This window comes from Sinohyriopsis cumingii, chromosome 2 (genome assembly GCF_028554795.1).
Source record: "Sinohyriopsis cumingii isolate HCF-2022 chromosome 2, ASM2855479v2, whole genome shotgun sequence".
NCBI lineage: Eukaryota > Metazoa > Mollusca > Bivalvia > Unionida > Unionidae > Sinohyriopsis > Sinohyriopsis cumingii.
In genome coordinates, this window is record NC_142962.1 from 67,519,281 (window position 1) to 67,542,542 (window position 23,262).

At 36.5% G+C, this 23,262-nt stretch overlaps 1 pseudogene across 1 annotated transcript in view; it reads right to left on the reverse strand.

The window, feature by feature from the left end:
• LOC149805085 (uncharacterized) overlaps nucleotides 1–11,330 on the reverse strand; it is a 58,513-nt pseudogene extending 47,183 nt beyond the window's left edge. Inside the window, exon 1 of the transcript XR_016414229.1 lies at nucleotides 11,208–11,330. The product of XR_016414229.1 is annotated as an uncharacterized LOC149805085 (transcript). The remainder of the gene's footprint in view (nucleotides 1–11,207) is intronic.
• Nucleotides 11,331–23,262: the final 11,932 nt, after the last annotated feature.

The window sequence follows — 23,262 nt, forward strand, 5'->3', positions numbered from 1 at the left end:
TGTAATTGTATAATGTTGTGGCAGTATTCGGATAAACATTCAAGACAATTCACCGTGGATAGAAAAGATAATCGTCTTGGTCATACACGTGAAAATGTCATGCTGACCTGTCTTGAGTGTTATCGACGTACAGGCGCTAGTTAAGTGATGTAGGCGGTAATTGTGTGTCCTCGGGAATTACTTGTAATTGTTCACGTGTAAACCCACGTTGAGGAACAGTCGAATCCAGTCTGTAGATTGCTGGTCTACCAGTAGATCTAGTTATGTTAGATATCTTGTGTGTAGTGATGCTCCAGATAGGATCAGTCGCTCTTTTTTTTACTCTTTTCAAGCTCACCTGGTTCATATAAATATCTCACAGTGACATCACCCAGTATCGGCTGTGCTGAAAAATCACGTCGTTGTGGTATATGTTTTTTGGTAATTGCATTAATAGGTTTCATGTTGGTTGTTCGAGTAATTTCATTATTTAATACAGTTATCACGCTTGATAATCTTGCGACACATTCGCGTGATCTCTTGTCCTGAATGAATTCCTTCGCGTACTGATATCCAAATAACCGCTCAGCAAGTGTTCGATTAAATCACTCAACAATTGCCTGATCACGGTGAATTTCAGTTTGTCCCCGTCTGATGGTGACGTTATGTTGTTTCATCAGCGATGATACTGCACCCTGAAATTCTTTGCCAGGATCAACTTGTAAGAGATGTGGCCATCGTAGAAGTCCTCGTTGATAAATTCGTTCAAAAGCATTGGCTACTTCAGATGCTGTTTTAGTCGTTAACGGTTCCGCATCTTTTGTATCTACTTGCAACATCAACTACAGTTAACGCGTATTTATATGTTATTTGACGTGTTCGGATTTTAATGGTATCATGTGGCAGAAATAATATGTCAGCCTGATGAACTTCATTAGGAACACTGACACTGAAATGTGCAAAGTGAATTTGTTTAGGCGGTGGTTGGTAAATTTGCCATATTGCCTGTTTGGATAACCAATTTTTAGCAGTAACGCGTGTAACTGTTGCTGCTTCAGCGAGTTTACTAATTGCTGCGCTACCCCTCCAATATCCTTTTGGGGAATAATAAATCGACTCCATTTTAATTAATTACCAGCATCTAGTGTTAATTTACCTTTCATTGCGGATTTTATTAACCAGCTAGCTAATTTTTCCTTGAGAGATTTATCAGTGATGGAATTTAACGCGCGAATTAATGTCTATGCTAAAGATCATTACTTTTATAAGCTACATCATGAGCATGACACGCCTTATCAATAGCGTTTATCGGATACTCACCTGGTTTTGGTTGATCTTGGTCATCAAGTCTGATACCAAGTCGGGTTCCTGGACCGCAGTAACTATATCCTGGAAGATGTTTTTCTCCTGGGTATTTAGCCCACGGAGTCCCCGGTAGTTTTCCTAATTTTGCTGCAATATCACCTCCGTGTTGCTTTTTTTTTACTTGATTTTGGTTTTTCACCTGACTTGCCAGTGGAGATAAATTTAAATTTCTTTGTACCTCATCGCTCACACTTGCCCGTAACCGCAGATCTATTATTTTTTGTTGTAATGGTTGTTAGGTCACTTGTTGGCGTGCGCGCCCTGCATTTCACACAATATAAATTCATATTCTTTTTATATATTTTCTAATGGAAATCACTGGCTTTTCTGCAACAAGGAAACGAGAACCAGTTAAGCATCACGCAGCGCTACCAAATTCTGTTCGTATGATTATTATAGGTCCATCTGGAAGTGGCAAGACGCAGTTGTTACATAATTTAATAATGAAGTGGATGAGGTGGGATAAATTATATTTGGTAGCTCCATCTGTAGACGATCAACGATGCTATGATGTAATAAAAGATTTTAATGAAAGCGCAAAATAGTTAAATGAGAACGGGGACGGTGTTGTTGAATTTATCACTGATATTAATGAAGTACCAAGTATTGATGATATTGATGGGTCAATTAACAATTTAGTTGTTTACGATGACGTAATGCTGGATAGACAATCAAATCCAGCTAGGATATTTTCCAGAGGTAGACACAAAAACACATATGTCATATATGTAACCCAGCGGTATACACAGATCCCTAAAGTAATCAGGGATAACTGTAATATTCTTACTGTCTTTAACGGAGTTGATACTCACACGTTACGAAATATTCATCAGACCTGGTGTAGTGGTGATATGGACATAAACAAGTTTAGAAATTTCTTTACTCGTGCTAAAATAAACCCACACGAATTTGTAACAATAAATTTACACGATTCTCGAACACGGTATCGAGTTGGTCTTGATAAAAATTTTAATTGAGCAGCAGGGAGGGCGACGACAACGAATTGGTTCATTTGTTTGTAATCGAAGCGCTTTAATGAGTTTTTCAACCAGAAACCGTATTTGGACTAACTCAGGAGGACCTCCCAAGGAGATTTCTCCCTCCAAGGGTTCCTCTTGAAACGTAGTCGACGGTTTATTTCCGATTGAAACCCTTTTTTGGAGGGTTTATTTCGACATTTGGAACCTTCTAAATTTTGTAGGATTCGCCCTCCCTGCTGCTTCATTGCTTCATGGTCCTACACGCGCTAACTGCTATTTTATGTTAAAAGAAACAAATTCATACTTACTAAGATATATGAGAACGCTTGTTAGAAATACGCTGATAAATCTTCAAAGCAAGAACGCTTCTTTGAACTAGGATGAAATTTTTTTCTAAATAAAGCAGTATTTTCAGCTTGAAAATGGCGGTGAGGCTGTTGGTGATGGAGCTATTGGCAAACGAAATGACGCGAGAGTAGATGATTGGTCAGCAGAAAGTTCTGTTGAACTGATTGACACGGTCGCTTGCGGGAGTACGGTATACCGTGTCAAGTGATAAAGAGACTAACACAGTAGATATATTTCCTATTAAAGAGAGTGACTCCAGTCGTATGGGGTGTATATTTTCTAAGGCGTGAACGGTTGGCGGTACGGAAACATGATGAAGACAAACCATGCAGATGTGCGGTTGATATATATTTGGCAGGTTGTTTTATCTGTGGTCTTACATTAATTAGAGGAAAAGTTAGGTATAGATTGGACACGTCGGGCTTTCTAATTTACAACTGAAGTTGTATGGAAGTCTTTGGAAAGTTAGGGTAAACTTATGACTTCTAGCGAGAATCGCGCCAGGGTTTGACAACCGCTCAGTCAAGTAAATACCCCTGTGCGTGTAACAGTAGCTAAGAAATCAGTTTTTGGATTATTATTGCAACCTGCAGTAAGTGGGAGTGGGTGCTAGGTAGCTTAAACTTGAACCATGAGCTCTGTTACACGCATCGCGTTACCGAGCTAATCAAATACCTGCATGAGCATGGTTTAAAGACCTCCTGATAACAGTCGTTGGCAACTGAAAGGTTCTTAAACGCGCAAATGCTATACATTTTCTCCAACCACCTAATTAACACACATCACGAAACTCCAATTTCACATTTGCATGGTCTTTCTTGTTTCGCATATGTATGATTCGCCAGTAATAATTTTCGAGCCGAACAGTAATACTTCACGCTATGCAATGTAAATCACGACCCAAAAACATAATAGAAAGAACTGATCCTATCTCAAATTACTAACACATATACATACAAATATCCAAAATAATTCCTTATGTTAAGAATGGAGGGTCCATTTCACGGAACTAATCCATGTTATCATAAAATCTGGTGAATACTGTTAATCATAACTTATGCTGCTAGAAATGGGTTAATTACTCGAGCTGAGAAATATTTCTATCCAACACTGACTCCCTATAAACAACAAATAAATACTAAAATCTAAAATCGATAAGGTAAATACAAACAGTACATGCACTTGATCAGAGTGGCTCAATTTCAGGCCCGCGGGTAATTTTATTGTGGCCCGCACTCAAACAAAAACTCAGTCCTATAATTATAGTATTATATATATATATATATATATATATATATATATATATATATATATATATATATATGGCTCATGGACTTTATATTTTGGTCCATATAGTCCATTGTGTTAAAGATGTTGGACCAACCTGCATTAGGTTTATTTCTTTTTTTAGCACGAATTTTTTAATACAAAAATAAGTGCATGACAACAAAGGTTTCTGATCTCATATACAGCTTCAGATGATAAAAAGTGTAGATGTTTAGTATGGGAATGGGCGTCCACAGGAATTTGTCCAAGAAGGGGGTGGGGTGGGCAAAGAAAAGATCAAAGGGACACACTTTCAAAAAGTGACGCAGTTAGGTTCAAGGGGAGTCAAGCTACCACAGTCCTACAGTAGGATCTTGGTGGTTTAATATTTTGGGGTTTAGTTTAAACCTCACTGCAAGGGTATATATATATATATATATATATATATATATATATATATATATATATATATATATATATATATGTCAAACCCCCAAGCTGGAGCCATGGATATGGTTTCATTCTCCAGTGATGCTGATATTAATGTAGATATGTGTAAATTAGCTTATATAAAGCATTTTGTTCAAATGCTATTGTGACAAAGCAGTAAATACGATATGTCTACTTGAATGAGTTATTACTATGATCACTATTTAGGTGAGGAATTCATTTACTTTTCCTACACCGTCCACTTCTACATTAGTGTAGATACTTTAATTCACTTAACTCAGAGAGCAAATGCTGAAGCAGTAGAGCATTAACTCGTAATATAATGGAAGCTGGTTATATACCAGCCCAGGACACCGCGGATCGCCTATTTCCATCTGCCCTTGAAAAATGGACTAACGTACCACTCCTCTGCCTTATATAAGGAATACTGTGGTAAATGTGCCGCTAAAAGCCAACCAACCGATCAACGAATGAAATCGAACACGTCTACTTCACTTTGACTGCCACGAAGCCGGTTAGCATTGATAGAGATATTTCCAAATAAAAATGAATAATTGTACACAAAAATGTAAAAATGTGTCACTTTAATAGCTTTCCCAAAGGAAGCTAATATAACAATGATGAATGCTAAAAGAGTCACTAGAAAGCTATTTCAGCCACCATGTATCCTTCAGAGTTTTAATGTTTAACATTTAAAAGTGAAACTTTCAGGGAAGGGGGTACTTGGTCTTCTACTTTACCGGCTTATACTGAACTTTTATCATGACAAATAACTTTCAAGTTCAGTTTTCTTTGCATTCAAATTCCAAATTGTCGTATTGCATATTGTTTATTATCTAATCTTCTTTAATCATTGTACAATTAGCCTTTTTCATATTGTCACATGACGTAACTGGGCTTTTTCGTGGTTTTTATTGGCATATAATTGTTAGAAGTTCTTCGCTTGTTTTAAAATATGTCCCCAAGTTCTATATTTTACAATATACTTTCAAATGGTTTTGGGATGTAGCAATGGAAAGTTCATTCAGTATTTTATTCAGTAAATATTGTTGTTAACATGATATTTCTACCATTCAGGATTTTTGTCGAATTTGGTATTTTCACAACGACTGTTTACGTACTTGTGTATAATGTTTATATCAAGTGCTTGTTAAATTTATTTGTGCCATCTGATGGGTAAATCCATACAAATTTTTCTTAGGGTAAATTATTTCAATAAACAATTCACAAGTGGTGGAATTACCATGTCATCGTAATGTGCTTTTAACGCAAAGCACTGAAGCTTGGGTTTTAGTATTTCGACAGACTTCATTAGAGTATATAAAATTCCCTCGACACTAGTCAACAAACATTTAACGGACTCTCTCATATTCAAAATACGACCTACCTGATAAAGCGATTAAAACTTTCTTCAGAAATCGCATTGAAATTGCTCTAATATTGCTAATGCACAAAGATTACAAATCATCTTGTCATCTTCAACCATATTTGCTGACAAGTTTCTTCGCATGTAATATATATATATATATATATATATATATATATATATATATATATATATTAAAAATGCAGTTACTCATTTATTCGATTTCCTTTCACACCGGTCATAGATAAAACCCAAATAATCAATTTATTATGTAAAATGAGGAAGAGCTATATGTTTAAATATTTTGCTACATCGACTACACTTCCCTGTCTTATATTTTACTGAAGTATCCTGTATCATATCCATCGTCATGGTCATCATCATTACCAAAACCACCAGCACCACCATCAACATAATTAGTATTATTTCACCATTGTATAAAACTTAATAGCCGACAACTACATGTTTGCCCCCACCCCCACCCCCCGCTCTATAAATAATTCTGATGAGGCCCCTGTCTAGACGTGATCAGTAAACAGTGAATAGGCCATTCAAGCATGAAAAAGGAAATTCGAAACTATCTAAGGGAAACTTATATTTTATTTTATATCCATCAGTAAAAGTCTGGGGTCCTGATTTATGTACTAGCTTTAATAGAAAACCGTGAAACATCCATATTACACTTGATTGCTAAGACTGATAGCTTAAGTCAGGGTCTTTACTTCAGTTACATCAAGGCATTCATTTACAGAGTTAGGGCAACAATTCAGGCATGTACATCAAGGCATTCATTTACAGAATTACGGCAACAATTCAGGCATTTTAACTAAGATGACTGATCTTAGAAAATGTCAAATATTGTTGATAAAACGGGTATTCAGTTAAGAAAAACGATTTTTCTACTAAAAGATCTGTGACTGTGCATGAAGCGCTCATTCTTTCTGAAATCAGAATCTTTTTAGGCATTTTTTAAGTTATATATTTTCTTTTATCGTATTGTTACACGCACACGGGTATTTACTTGACCGAGCGGTTGTCAAACCCTGGCGCGATTCTCGCTAGAAGTCATAAGTTTACCCCGACTTTCCAAAGACTTCCATACAACCTCAGTTGTAAATCAGAAAGCCCGACGTGTCCATTCTATACCTAAATTTTCCTCTAATTAATGCAAGACCACAGATAAACCAAACTGCCAACTATCTATCAACCGTACATCTGCGTGTTTTGGCTTCATTATGTTTCCGTACCACCAACCGTTCACGCCTTAGAACATATATGAGTACTCCCTAACAATGGGAACTATTTTAACTCCGCCACCTTAGGCCAGTCAATGTATGCTTTCCAGGCACATTTCGCCGATATAACTGCACCATATTCGCCCACATGGCGACATAAACGGTGTCTGTCAAGTCCCTTTTTATTTATGCCCTTGTGTAATTTACCGGTTTAATACCGTAAGTACTGTCCTTGCAGTCACGCTACCAATGTATACCACTAGATTTTAATATGTACTATTTTACGACAGGGACATTCATTCGGTTTTGGTCGGAATTCACTACTAGTGAACCAGGACATCATGGAAACACACTAACACTTCACTCCGTGACGTTTGCACCTATTAATTAGCTCATTAGTTCGGGCCAGGAATATTTCCATGGCGCCGAATTCCAATAATCAAACAAGTAATCACACAAATCTAAGAATTGCTTAAAACGGGGCACTACAACCAAGTGCACATACTCTAAATTTACTACAGTATTCATGACGTAGTCAAGGCAGTACATGTCTCTCCTTTTCAATCTGCTTCAAAAGAAATGCTTTATATGAAAAATGCTATACACATTAGTTTTAAGTTGGTATTTTTACACTTTTAATATGCATAAACGATGTATAATAACTTGAGGCGAGACAATATCTGATTATGAGATTGTTGTATGTATGTATGTATGTATGTATATGTGTGTATATATATATATATATATATATATATATATATATATATATATATATATATATATATATATATATATATATATATATATGTGTGTGTGTGTGTGTGTGTGCGTGTGTGTGTGTTGCAATAGGGAAATATCTTTTAATCTTTCAGATTACAAATATTAAAACGTGTATACATTTAGATTTAGTTTGCTGTTGATGATGATCCGCTTTATTGAATATTATTTTCACCATGACTTTTAGCAATAACACCAACAGGACACTCTTGAGTTTTTCTTTTTCATTGAAATTCATGAATTAATTTCTTTGATTGGAAAGTTTAATCCCTGTCCTCTCCTGCGTTAATATTTAGCATGTGATGTCCATTTTCAGTTTCTTTAATTCCTTGACATGTCTATGTTTTTAGTGTTTAGTGTTGTTTAAATCATGAATGTTTTATTTTGCATGAATGCTGGTGAACGAAAACAATAAAATAAAAATAAAACAAATCATCCGCACAGACGCAACTGCCATACACTTGCACATAGAGTAGTTAAACATTTTACATGAATAATTTTAATGGTAATCTGAAAATCTTATTAATCTCTTTAAATCGATCCATCATTCCATCCATCTATTGATCGAAATACGTGTATCAGATATGTCGGTATACACTATATTACATATTCACGTCACGTACTTAACGGAAAGATTCTTTCATAGGATTAATATTTAGTACATATGCCATTCAAACAGACTTTAAATTCTGTTTATATTCCTTGTATGTTGATGATTACCCATTAGTCGCGGAGAATTTCATATCTATGTATATTACTTTCTGCATATACCTGAGTTTGTCAAGTAAAGAAAAATTAATCCACGGGGTGAAAAAGGTACGTGTTTTTAAAGACATATAGTGAGCATCCAACTCCATGCCTTGACCTTCAAAAAGTTTAAAAGTACATGTCTGAAATTAACTTTAAAAAATGCTTAAAATGACGTCTTATTCAGAGAGAGAGAGGGAGAGACAGACAGAGACAGACAGACAGATAGAGACACACAGATAGAGAGAGACAGAGATAGAATCACCATACCAGTCAAACCTTAAATAGAAACCACCTGCATATAAGTTACATATATATGTAGCAGCCAATTGTCCCAATTATATATACTGTCTGTTTACAAGTGGTGGAAAGTGTTGCGTGGAAAATAAGTTTCCCTACGTTTCGATTTAATGCAAGATCTTCCTCAGTAGTGTCATAATAGGCCATTTAGATTATGTAGTTGGGATAGGTCAACGCCCTTTCATACCCCATGACTTTACTACTTTTAGCCCGATCGTCATACGCGAGTGTATACGGTATGAGGCAGTAAAAAAACAACAACAAAAAAAAAACCGCTAACGTCATAGATTTTGCATAGACAAATTGGCTAGCGTTGAACTATGTAGTTGTTATTAATTTGCGGAAATAATGTTTGAAAATACAATTATTTATTTATTTTAAAATACAATTACTACACCCGAGTTACTTGTGCATAAAAGTGTATATCGATCATAGTGCGTGTTTGAAAGTCCAGGTGTTACAACGAAAAGTAATAAATTGATTGTAACGTGGTGAAGTCTTTCTGGGAAATTTACAGACCTGTATCAACGTTTTCATCCCGCCCTATAAAAGATATCAGCTTTGTTATATGCACATGTCCTATAATTACTTCTGAGGTCAAGCAAAATTTCTTTGGAGGGTTCTTGATGACCGTTTAACCACAAACCGGTCAAATGCAATTTTGAGCCACGCATCTCTTGAAAAATCACAAAGGCATGTTTTGGTGCGCAGACACCTTTTGAGCGCCGTTTTCTATCGAGTCTGTGGTACGAGTGTGAAATGACAACAGTGGCTTGCCTCCAGTACTTATAAACGACAACAAAGGTGTTTCTGCAGCCATTGACTTGATTATCAAAGGCATCCACAATGTTAATTTCGACAACTCAACTTGACTTTTATTGACGCCTTCTTCATGCCAAATTGCATCTTTTCTGTCAGTATAATGTAATTGTGTGCTAGTCTCCGAAAGACACTTTGCGAACTGCAAAACCCAAATACGCGACTGAGAGGAATCACACACGAAAACGATAATGAGGCTCCATTAAGTTCTCATCGACGCTGTGCGAATCCGACATTGTTATTCGGGATTGATGGTAATTACAGTTTGCGTTTTAGCAGTTCCTCCCGTATTGTTTGAGTTTTCTAGTGGTATGCTAAAACTGACCTGCATGGACGAATCCATCTTTGTAGAACATTGTAGATGGGACAACGTTACTTGCATAATCATCACTGTATCTGGAGAGTCCGAAAATTGTTGTAGCAATATCAACGTTACTCAAACATGCTTCAATTTCATTTCCATCGAAGAAATATCATGCGACATGAACGACACCATGATACAGTTGTTGACAAATCCACCCTTTTTACCGTCGTTGTAATCAGCATCATCGGTTCCCATAAGTTTTACATCGATTTAAAATAAAATTTCACACGGAAGAAAGCACCGAGACCTATATGGCGCTTGTACTTCTATTCTGTTATTATGATTAGGAACCTTAGCTGGTTGTAAATAATGATGAATATCTTTATTCCTTTGGTCCATATTCAAAGGCACTTCCATGTCAAATACTGGAACGGATACTTATTCAAATTTTACTATTGTTTATACAATACGAATTTCGTCTAATACCTTTTGATGGCTTCTCCTCTCGCGTCCACAAACATAATGTTCTTCCCATTCTGCACTTGCAATCATCGAATCGGTTATGCGTTCTTGCTGTTGATGCAAGTGAAATAGGCTTTGCTTATATCCGCGATGTCCTAGTCACTACTTGTTGTCGATCTTGAATCAAATGAATCGCTCGCAATCCCAGATTTTCAACCGATCCAGAGCAACTCTTTTAATGCTGTTAACGACTCGCATTGCAACCTGTTTAGCGATAGGTGCAGCGCGCGAAGACAGGGATCCGAACACCTCTGTTATACCTGTAAAAACATCACGTGCCACCACCAAGGCCAGTTCTGTAATATGTCATGTCGAGTTTTTTCGATTTAACAACTCGTAGGGGGTATCTTACATCCAGGCACGATTGTCATTGTATTAAATGCCAACTCCATCTCGAATGTGCAGATGTATTGTCAAACTTTCGATACGGAGATCAAGCATGTGCCCATTCTAGTTTACAAGAGTAAAACAAAGATGTATCAGCCGTAGATTATGATATAGAAGAGGCACTGGCGCTGCCGGAGTAATCTATGTAATATCACCCGAAAACAAAGTTTGCAAATATTTAAACAGTATGTAACATTGAGGAGCTATGGCTGCAGAAGCTCCACTTTCATAACTGCCACTGACCCCACCAATGCTTCCAACCGATCAATATGTTTGTTTACATGTTGCTTGCCCACAGACACATATTTAGACTCTGCGGGTTTGATAAATAAGCTTCGTTAAATTTAGCTTAACTTTCTTACTGTAAACAGCAATGAATCTGTCTTCAATGATTGAAATGCCAGGTCAGTAAAAAGCCTGCGAAGTTTGTCTTGTTCACTATTGTTGTCAAGATCAACTATGACCTGTTTGCGGAAGTTTTCCATTGTTTTTCCGATCACAGTTCCGATTCATGAGTTTAAAGAAATCTTTCTCAAGCTCGTTCGTGGCATTTTCCCTGAGATCTTTGTTCTTGTGGATGTATGGAGTCGTCCACACAAGTTGGCGTAACCTGAACACCCAATCAGTTCGTTGTATACGCATACCCAATCACATAATACGTTAGTGCACATCATGTACATGTAGTACTTATTTGCTCTTAGTTCTCAGGTTCTGAACAAGGTTGGCGCAATCTGCATAAGGGTGGCCGAACTCCTCAAAGATTCGACAGTGATACGGGAACATCCACGACTTCAATACAGCTATTGCTTCTGGTGCCAGTGGGTAGTCGTTCATCTGGATACTCCAAGTCGACTAAATAATACTACTCAAAGTCTCTGTCATGATCATACCCACATATTTTCTTTTTATATATCCCCATCTGTGGCATCGATTCATGTAAACTACGATTCATGATACAAGTTGGAGATTGGAGTAAATGTGCATATCGTAACTGTTTGGGTCAGCGGGGTCATACCCATGCACGAGAGTATTGTTCGTATAGGTCGAAATACCGCTACTTATTCCCCACTCAATAAAGAAGTGCTGATGAGTGTCTGTGAGAAACTCCAGTTTTACTTTTATTTTTGTAAATATCTCATCGCATGCCCTACCCGTTGACGAAAAGTAATATGCAGAATCGAGCTTATACTCACAGACAGCAGTATCACGAAACGTCTCGGAGACATCCGCTAGCAAAAGCACATCGGTGCGTAAATACAGGTCGTGAAAATCACTGAGGTTTTGACAGACTCTGACTAGACATTGTTTGCTGTGCAAAGTCCTTAGCAGAAATTACTTCCAGAGACAGCGGTGGCAACTGAGTTTCTTCAAACCTGGCCCAGTCGTTCGTGTACTTACATAAAAAGATTGCCTTTACGAGTAAGCAAAGTAAACATTCCATTATCAGTGGCACCACCGTATCGACGACTGGTTTGAAACGATTATTATTATTCGTTGCAAGGATGCTCGCGAGTTTGTCGAAGCTTAAATTATAACGTCATATCTTTCTCCATAGTGTTGGCAATAATGCTTATTGCTGTGTTTAATGCGACCTCGAACTCTGGCTTTAATCAGATATCCATCATGTCCACGCATATTATGAAGCACAATAGGGATTTTTATATTGTTACGGTAAATTCGTAACCGTAATTGCATAGGCTCAGTGATGTGACAGTGTTCACGGACCTTTTCGCTGTTGTAGCTGAAAGGTTCATTACAGATCCAACAATGTCTTGTCTTGGAAATACATTGGAGATAATCATGTCTGCAGTAAGGTAAATTGTTGCCGTGACATCGATTGATTTTATAAATACCTGTACCCTATTCTTGACGCAGCACAACATAATGAGCTTAGTTTGCCCGTCGCATCTGACTTCTATATTGCTTGGTTGTGGTACAATTATACGCTGAGGCTTTTTACTAATTTCACCACAGTAAAATCTATACGTGTTAAATAAACGCAGGCATCCTTGATACGGAATTATTTTACCATACAACTTACAATCTCGGTTAAATAACTTGGAAAGATTCTTGATCCATACGTAATGATAAATCGCCTCTGAATCACTCATATTGTTCAACAAAACAGGTCAATCTGGATACGCCTTTGCAAAGTTTTGATTTGTACATTTGGAGATAGTGCAAGCGCATAAAAACCTTTCTTCCAAGCGTACACGTTAACGGTGATACCACGGTTGAGCTCTTCAAACTATTTGATTGTGGTCTTAGCAACATGCACCGGAAATTTTTTGTAAACAACATTGAGTTCATTCGAATATTGCTGGTATTGTCTATGCTGATCTGAATTGTCACGTGCGGGATGTCCCACGGACGCGAGCGCCCATGTTAAAAGATTCATATAAGTTATTTTGCACGTTTATTACCGACTTCAGCTGCAGATACCTTACCTTTGGTATGTAACTCAATTCTCAGGATGGTATATTTAGGGAAGTATTCAGTTGAACTTTCACACACCTGTCAAATGTCCATCCTGATCATGTGATGGTTTATTTTTCCAACGTCTCCGACAATCTTTTCAAAGTGTTTTTTGTGGAGTTCGTCATTGATAGCCGCTGTCCCATTACAGATCAAGATCACACAAACACTGATGTGAATCCACGGTGTTGACATTTTAACCCATCCTTGTTTGATGACCTACAATTAAGTGACTTAGTCCAATGTACACCAAGAACAATATCTGTTTTAACTCCGGTGATACAAGAGAGCTGTAGTGTCGATATGATTCCTAGACACATCTTTGGCAGAAGTTTTCTAGCATCTTTGGTTTGTACGTATGCGTTGGGAATAATCGCATGATCATATTCAAAGAACCCTGATGTTTATGTAAAAGAAAAATAAACACAATTACGGACCTAATAACTCAAGTGTGCTGTCTTTTCATACACTACTCAGTGTTCGTATCCGATGCGCTTGCATGAATTTCTTTAGTTGATTGACGATATGCATAATGATATCTAACGGAAATTCATTGTTTAATTGCAAATTCCTTCAATGATTTTTTAAATCTTTTTTATATACTTTATCAGGACCAGAAAATGCAATCGCTTCAGTCGTGGTTATTATATCTTTTTATCGACAGTGTGGACGTCGTCGAGTGTTTCTACAAATCAAAAGGTTCTATACGTGTTGCTTTGGCGAATCTAAGTCGTCACGTAGATAATACTCGGGAACAGATCCACGTGGTAGGCAGAACTGATTTTACTCCGATACCACATTTAAGGCATGGTCTAGTGCCACTTATACTTATAATACACACATTCCATTCTTTGGTTTAATATATATTTAGTAAATGTATCACAATGTGCAAGCTGTTTTGCATCTTGCTCACTATGTAATTTGTCATATTTATTTTACAAGTCGGTGCGTGTTATGCCATTGCTTTATTATAATGCAGAACTCATCTCTCTTGATGATCTCTACTACTTCTACTGTATGCACTAAATGTTTTGATATTTTCATTGGAGTCTTAATTACTGTTTTTATTATCTGCATTGGGTGGTCTAGTCCACATAAGCGACTTCATTTTTTCATGCACAATCTCATATTCACTTATTTTTCTTCTCATAAAATTGACCAAGTTTGCCCCGTTTCTGTTCCAAGATAAATCTTCAGTCGATTCATTTATCAAGATGTTACATCATATAATATAATATAATATAATATAATATAATATAGTATAATATAATATAATATAACATAATATAATACAATGTAATGTAATGTAATGTAATGTAATGTACTATACCATACTATGCAATGCTATACTATACTATACTACACTATACTATACTATAATACAATACAATACAATCCAGTACAATATAATATAATATAATATAATATAATATAATATAATATAATATAATATAATATAATATTCTTATACAATCTCTGCAACAGTCGATAAAGAATATGACTACACAGATAGAAAAAAATATAGTTACGCAAAGAAACTAATATCAGCGGAATATTGTATTCTGTATAGTGCTGTTTAATAACACTGGACAACAAATTTTTACAAAAGTCATGTTACTGAAATAAAATTTGTCAATTCTTATCAATTTTTATGTGCTGAACACGAATATGACAGTCAAATTGCAAAATTGGCTCTAGCTTTTTTGTAATCTGCAAGAAATTAATGTTTACATAACGAAATGCATTCCAATAGTAAAAGGTCAACTGTAATAGCCTACCTATAAAAAATCAAGTCATTGACTACATCTTAGATTTCTTCGCCTGTCTCTTGTACAGCTGTTCGGGAGCATCTCTGAGGAGTGTCCAGCAGTAGTCAGCCAGCATTGTAGTGGACCATTTTCCCTGGTATCTTTGTTCCATTGTTGCGATATCTTGATGAAAACGTTCGCCGTGTTCATCACTAACAATACCACAGTTGCTAGGAAAGAAATCCAAATGGGAATGAAGGAAGTGAATCTTTAGAGACATATTGCAGCCAAGTTTCTTATACTTCATCAACATGTCTTCTACTAGTTCCTTATAGTTTTCTGCCCTAACATTTTCGAGGAAGTTTGTAGAAACTAGGCGAAAAGCATTCCATGCTTGTTTCGCGTCACCTTCCAGCAAGTTGTTGAACCGGTCATCTTTGAAAAGCTCTCGAATCTGAGGACCCACAAAAACTCCCTCTTTAATCTTTGCTTCGCTGAGTCGAGGGAATTTTTCATGCAGGTATCGGAATGCTGGCAAAGTCCGGTCAATGGCTTTCACGAAGTTCTTCATCAAACCTAGTTTGATGTGAAGGGGTGGTAGCAAGATTTTCTGAGCCTCAACCAGAGCTGGGTGTTGGATATTCTTCTCTCCAATGGCTACATTCTGCCTGTGAGTCCATTCCTTCCTCATGTAGTGCATTTCCCTTGCTCGGCTATCCCACTCGCATAAGAAACACATGTATTTTGTATATCCTTGCTGCAGTCCCATTAAAAGGGCAACTACCTTCAAATCACCACAGAGGTGCCAGCTGTACTTGTTATACTCAATGGAATTCAGTAGCTGCCTTAAGTTATCGTATGTCTCTTTCATGTGGACAGCATACGCTACTGGAATAGATGGAAGAATGTTTCCATTGTGCAAAAGCACAGCCTTGAGACTCAGTTTCGAAAAGTCCACAAATAGTCTCCATTCTTGTGGGTAATGAGTGATTTTTAAAGCATTCATGAGGCCCTCAATATCGGAACAGAATATCAGATTACTTTCCTTTCTGAAGAAAGGCTCCAATTGCTGGTGGCGCTTTCGATATGCAGTAATTGTGACATCTTCTTCTAGAAGATTCCATTGTTGGAGTCTTGATCCTAGCAATTCTGCCTTGTTCTTTGATAAGTCCAAATCACGAATCAGGTCATTTAGTTCTTCCTGTGTTATTCTGTGTGGGGTTGATGATGCACCACAGTGAAAATCTGGATCACTGCATGCTGATGGACCAGGAGAAGAACAGGTCGACTCACCTTTGTCTTCGTCAGATGAATCAAGAGAATATTCTGCTGGAGGTTCTGGAATAGGAAGTCCCTCACCATGTGGAACTGGTCTCAATGTAGACGGAATGTTTGGGTAGACTATTCTCGACTTCTTTCGCTTCGTTATTCCGCCGGAAAGAGGAGGAACCAAGCAGAAGTAACAGTCATTTAGGTGGTTGCTTGGCTCTCTCCACACCATTGGGACTGCAAACGGCATTGATGACCTTTTGCAATTCAACCACTGTGAAAGCTGTGTTGTACATGTAGCACAGCATATATGCGGAGCCCAAGGCTTGTCTTGGTCACCAACCTTGCATCCGAAGTAAAGATGATATGCCTTCTTCACTTGAGAATTGATACTTTTCTTCTGGTTGGCAAATGTCACTTCCCCACAAATATAGCAAAAATTGTCCGCGGTATTAACACACTTTCGAGGCATTACTGTTCTTTATTGTACGTAAATGGATAAAATAATAAGTTTTATGTAACAGTAGCTTGAACTGTCTCGCACAACGTCTAAAATATTTTAAATGCTGAACCTATCTGATTGGGCTTTATATAGTACACTGCTTACGTCAGCTTCAGCAGCCGCCTGGCATTAGTATAATAGGCCTACACATGTATAGTACACTGCTGACGTCAACTTACTTCAGCAGCCGCATGGCATTAGTATTGCATTGCATCAGAAAATGATGCAATCAACTGTGGATGATGTGAGCATGATGGTATTATGCAATGTTACATCATTATTCCGGATGTTGCTGCAGTCCTATTGGAGAAATTTACACAGTGAAACATAGAAAATGAGGTATATGAATATCTTCAAAACGAGAGCCAATACAAATTTTTCACGGTTATATTCGTGTTCGGCACACCAAAATACTACAGATTAGGGCCTTTTCAAGTCAGTAATGATTTCACTGTTGACCAGTGTAATCCTATTCCTGCAAAGGTATCTTTAGCCGCACAGAAAATGAATCTCTGTGGAATAATTACAATCAGTTAACAACGTATTTGGCCGACTGTGGCAGATTATGTTTTGTAAAGTTGTTTACGCTACCAAATGGTAAAATCATTTACGCCAGTCGATTTTGTTGCGCAAAATTCGTTAACGCAAGTAAAGAGTATCTACAATGATAACGCGGTTGGTACGCGGAATTATTTGCACCTGCGGTGGCAGTGTTTTGACGGTGTTATTTTGTCATCGTTTCTGCGACCAAAGGTGGTAGTTATTGTATTTAAAAATAATCATTGTATTTCAATACATTAATAACAGCTACATATATTTAAGTTAGCCAATTTTTTTTTACTGCCCATTCCGCATAAACTCGTGTGTTGCAATCGCAGTTAGATTAGTAAAGTCATAGCGTATTGAAGGGCGTTGACCTTTCACAGGTATCGAAATCTAAGCGGCTTATATGTATGTATGTATGTATGTATGTATGTATGTATGTATGTATGTTTTTTCTCCGTACTTCGATGGCAAAACCCATTTGATATAGTCAGCATATATAATCTATGCTAAATATTTTCTCGTAAGACCATATATTCTGAAATTTTGTATGATTTTGCATGTAAAGAGTTAACACAGTTAAAACATAAACTGGTTCATCGATATTTTCTTGTTTTTTTGTCTCAGAAATCTTATATGCTCGAACTATAGCGTACCTTTCAAAGTTACACTTATATATTGTCATTTATAGACCCACGTTTTATTTTCCGTATATAATGCGACAAACTGGCAACATGATATTAAGTAAATAATGTTATTCTGTTTCATTTTATGGAAGATTTTCTCACGTATTTGACCAATATCTCATTGACGTACCCATTTGTTGTTTGTTGAGTTTAATTATAGTAGCGTTCGCACAATTGTGCATATGCCACTTTTTTCTGACTGCACCGCAGCCTGCTAGTTGTTCCTGGGGAAGGGATGGTGCCACCTCCCCCAGGCTTTTATGGATTCAAGGAACCCTGAGAGTTTGGCCTCAATCTGTGGGTCCATAAAGGTCCCTACAGTTGAATGGTTGGCTGTCATTAGTGGGAAGGAGAGCTCGGGAACGGTCCTGCTTGCTTTACATCGCTGGTTTCTTGTTGCATTTGCCTTTTTTTTTTTTTTTTTTTTTCGAGATTTTTTTTTTTTTTTCGAGATTTTTTTTTTTCGAGATTTTTTTTTTTCTCTTCAGAATGTTCTAAAAGGAGGGGGGATGTTCTATGCTGTTTATAGAGGTTCTTAGTAGATATCATGTATGAAGAGAGATTTTCAAGATTATTATGGTATTACTAGTCGAGGTGTTTAGGGTGTGTTTCCTACGTTATGTTATTTATAAGTTTTTAGATATTACCTCTTTAAGTTATTTATTAATTGATGTTTTTAGAGATTGAATGTTATTTTCGGAGATATATAACAAATGTCTCATTGACATATCCAATAATTATTTTCTCTCATATTTATCCAGTATCTTATTGAAGTATCCAATCATTATTACATATTTTAAACAACATTGATTTGATAACATACAATGTACTTTTAATACACACGGAGTAGATTATAAAAAAAGCATTACAACTGTTAACTAGAATAATTTATAACACGATGGTTTTACGTAAATCATTGATGTATTCTTTGTTTTATCAAAATGTGAGTGAACGGCGCTTACACATTATTTTACTGAAAAAGGTTTTTTGTCTCGATGAATTTGTATTGTGCCTTTTGGCGAAGGAAAGTTGCATGGAAAATATCAATGATGGTTTTTTTTATTAGCATAAAAAATTAATGATTGCTGTTCTCAGTTCGAATTCCAAACTTCATTCAACAGTACACAAATAACCAAGTCTGGATGGATATTGGGTTTAACATAACCGTAAAAGTAATAAGACGTTTTCATTCAGATTAATTCGATAAGCCCAGCAATTCAATCATCGATATCTGACAGACTCATTTATTCCGTTGGAGTGGGGCATTGGAAAGCCCACTGTGACTAAAGTTGTTCACGGAAAAAAGTTGACCTAAAGAAAGTGAACGGTCGGCCCAACCAAATGCAGTAATTTGTATTTACCGTTCCTTAGAATATTATCTTTATCTCAAGAATGAACAAACTTGTGTACGTACGGGCTGTCGGATCCACAAATATAATTATGTCAATATGCTCTGCCTTACGGACGCAGCACCGGCTTTATGGACGTGCCGGTCCGGTGCGAAACGAGGACAATGGGACAGTAAAACATAATTTCTGTGTCACTGAGGAAATTCGGTGAGATAGTCATAGAGAAATACAGGTTTTGCTTTCAAAATCAAATTTATTTTTAAATAAACTTCTTTATTTATTACCGGTTTTAAACAAACCACCAAATTTTCGCTCCTTTCGCACCTCGCTAAGGCCGCTGCTGATGGACGGAGTATACTAATGGGAGAGAATCGCGCAAAACTGATCACAACCTCTAATTAGGCATCCGTACAATTCGGTTTCGTAATCACACAACCGTTTCGAAGGCATTTAGGCTGGATGGAAAGTGTTTTTTTCTTCTTCTCAATTTCTCCCTTATTTCAGAACATATACAATTTTCATTTTACTAATGTGATATGTCTTGATGTGCGCAATGTATCATTGAACTACGTATACATTAATGTATTCACTCTGTACTCCAGCTCGTAAATGTTCAACTTTAATAAGTCTGTTTTTATGCAAGCTATATCCGAGTCACGTAAAGTACTAAGACACTATCTACTCATACAATAACTGGTCAAACGTTTGTCCTGAAACTTTGGTCGATGCTTAGATGAAGACAATTTTCTGGCGAAGTGTAAAGCAAACGTAATGAATTTGGATTTAGGTTATGCTGAGTATTTCGCGTAGACAGCCTTATGCACAGTGGGAGTCTGACCCTTAACTTCAATAGACTGTCCAATGACCCATCACAAAGGAATAATTCAGTCTTTCAAATATCTGAGTGAATTAAGGCCCTTATTCGCAGTCGATTTACGCGTGAGCAAATCGTAAAAGATATTGACGTCGGGAACTACGATCTGTCCCATAGACCTTTCGTGTTTTTATGGTGAAATAAAAACTGAAAGACCTGATGCACATTTCAGTTATACCAGCTGGAAAGACAAGATATAGTAAGGACTAAACACTTTGAAGAATGAACTTTAATGTTATTATAGTCATATGTCTGTCAATCGTTAGATATACTGAGGAAGCGTACCCTTTTTCTGGCAAGTATTTATTCTGCATTATTTTATTATTAAAACAATCGTTATATGATTATTCAACGTTTATCTAAAAGTTAGAAAGGAAGCTGAATGAAATATCTAACAACATCATTTTTGCCTACGTAAATATTTTAATTATTATAAAGTTTTCTTAAATTTCCTTTTATTTCTTATTTAGGGATAATAGATTTCATGATTTAAAAAAAGTAATCGAATATAATATGCATTTTGTTATATGTGTGGAGTCTCAACAGTTAAAAAATGCTAGTGGGTTCCTAGCTCATTAGACAAACGTTTCATCTGCTCGATATGTAAAAGTAGAAGAACATATCGAAATACGAACAAAAATATTTATGAAGAGAGACAAGCTTACAAATATTGTTGTTGCTTCGATGGCTAGTTTTGGAGCCCAACCTACGATCTTATGAATGGAATTCTATTAAAGATTATATAGTATCGGTATAGACTTTTACAGATATATTACTTGAAATAAAAGGTAAAACGATAGCTTCGTTGTAGGTACATTACAGTTACTAAATTATTATAGCTTAAATGTGCTATTTATTTTCGCATTTCTACACATGCTATTGTATTTCCCGTTGACATTAGATAAATTCAGAAGAAAATAACCTCAATTTTTATAATTATGTACTTTTTATATTATTTTATGTTGAATGTACAATTAAACTAATATCAGACAAAATATATAACCTGTCTAAAATGTATCTTAAAACAACAGTTTGTTTACATAAGTATTGTAATAAATTTGGAGTATGCGCATTTGGTTATAGCACCCCATTTTAAGGAATTCTTAGATTTGTGTGATTCCTTGTTTGATTATTGGAACTCGGTGCAATAGAAATGTTAGCCACTTACTAGGAGCAAACGTCACAAAGTAAAGTGTTAGTGAGTTTCCATCATGCCATGGCTCACGTTTAGTGAATTCAGGTCGGAACCACATGAGTGTCCCTGTCGTTCCATAGTCCCTATTAAAATCTAGTGGTGTACATTGGTGGTGTGACTGCAGTGGCAGTATTTACGGTAGGAAACCGGTAAATTACACAACGGGATCAACAAGTATGGACTTGGCAGATACCGTTTATGTCGCCATGATGGAAAATGTGATGAAGTTTTACTGGCGAATGTGCCTTGAAACCATGAATTGACTGGCCAAAGGTGGCGTAGTTAAAATAGTTCCCTGCGTTAGTAGATAGTTGTATAGTTTCTTTGGCGTGAACTGCTGAGTGTATGGAAACTAGATGAAGAGAAACCATGCAGATGTGCGGTTGATATATATTTGGCAAGGTGTGAGATATGTGATCTTGCATTGATTAGAGTAAAATTTATGGATAGAATGGAAACGTCGGAGTTTCTAATTTACAACTTAAGTTGTATAGAAGTCTTTGAAAATCTGGGGTAAGCTTGCGACTTTTTGCGGCAGGGTTTGACACCGCTCGGTCAAGCAAATACCCCTGGATTGTAACATTATTATAGTGCATTAAGTCACAAGAATAGGTTTACAAAATAGTGTTTAAGACTTTCTACGAATAGAACAGACCAGCTTTACGTATAGTTTGTTAGGCAGCTAGAAAAGTATTTACAAAGCAATCACTCAGATTAATTATCTTACCATTATATTGATAAAAAGTTATTTTGCTGTATTAATTTTCTCTAAGTACGGCATTTTATTATTAAAAAAAATGGTACTGACCCACCATATTATTACTGTATGAAGCTGGGGGCTACATTGTATGTTTAGATATGAGGTAGTGATCGTGACGTCACACGAAGGCCACTGCTAAACAACCGCTGTGTAACAGGTGTACAGATCGGAATGATGCTTTTTTTTAAAAAACACATATATGAATGCAATAGTTTCAATGCGTGATAGATTATTATGCAACGTATGCATTCGTTTAATCGTAAATATGTATTATTACATTTATCTACGTGCTTATGAAGAGATGAAAGGCATATATCTCAGGGCGACCACATAATTTTTTTTTTCGGAGGAAGGGGCAAACATGTAGTGGTCAGCAACTAAGTGTTATGGATGTTGGACAAAACATATTTATAGGAGAAATGGGAGGGGCAGGAAGCCCCTTTCACCCCTTTTGTGCGAGCGCCCATGATATATCTAGACCAATTTAACTGTTTGCAGAAAGAAAACAGCATGATACATCCATGGAATACACATAATGTATATACACAAGATACATTTTATTGGTACACCACAATACTCCATCCCAAAGTGTAATAGACGACTCTGATAATATTTTCTTGACATTATTTGCATTACATCATAATCTGTATTTAACAATACTGTCTTTGTAAAATTCGTTATCTGTTCTTGTTTTGTGTGAATAAGTTCTACAAGACAATCCGTATTACGGAACATGATGTACTAGTAATTTTACTCGTATGTGGCCTGAACTATTAACCCAAGTATTGACTGGGGGTGAAACAACATGGCGGAATAAAAAGCAGTCTGAAGCAACGGGACCATGGTCTTCGTTTAGTACAAGATTGACTTTAGTACAAACACCATTGGTAAGGTGAACTTAGATATTGGAACTATATTAATGACCACTCATGTCGTTAAAATACTGATTTTTCACGAAGAAATCATATCACGAAAATTTGACTTGTAAAAATGAAGAGTTTTTATAAAAAGATTTC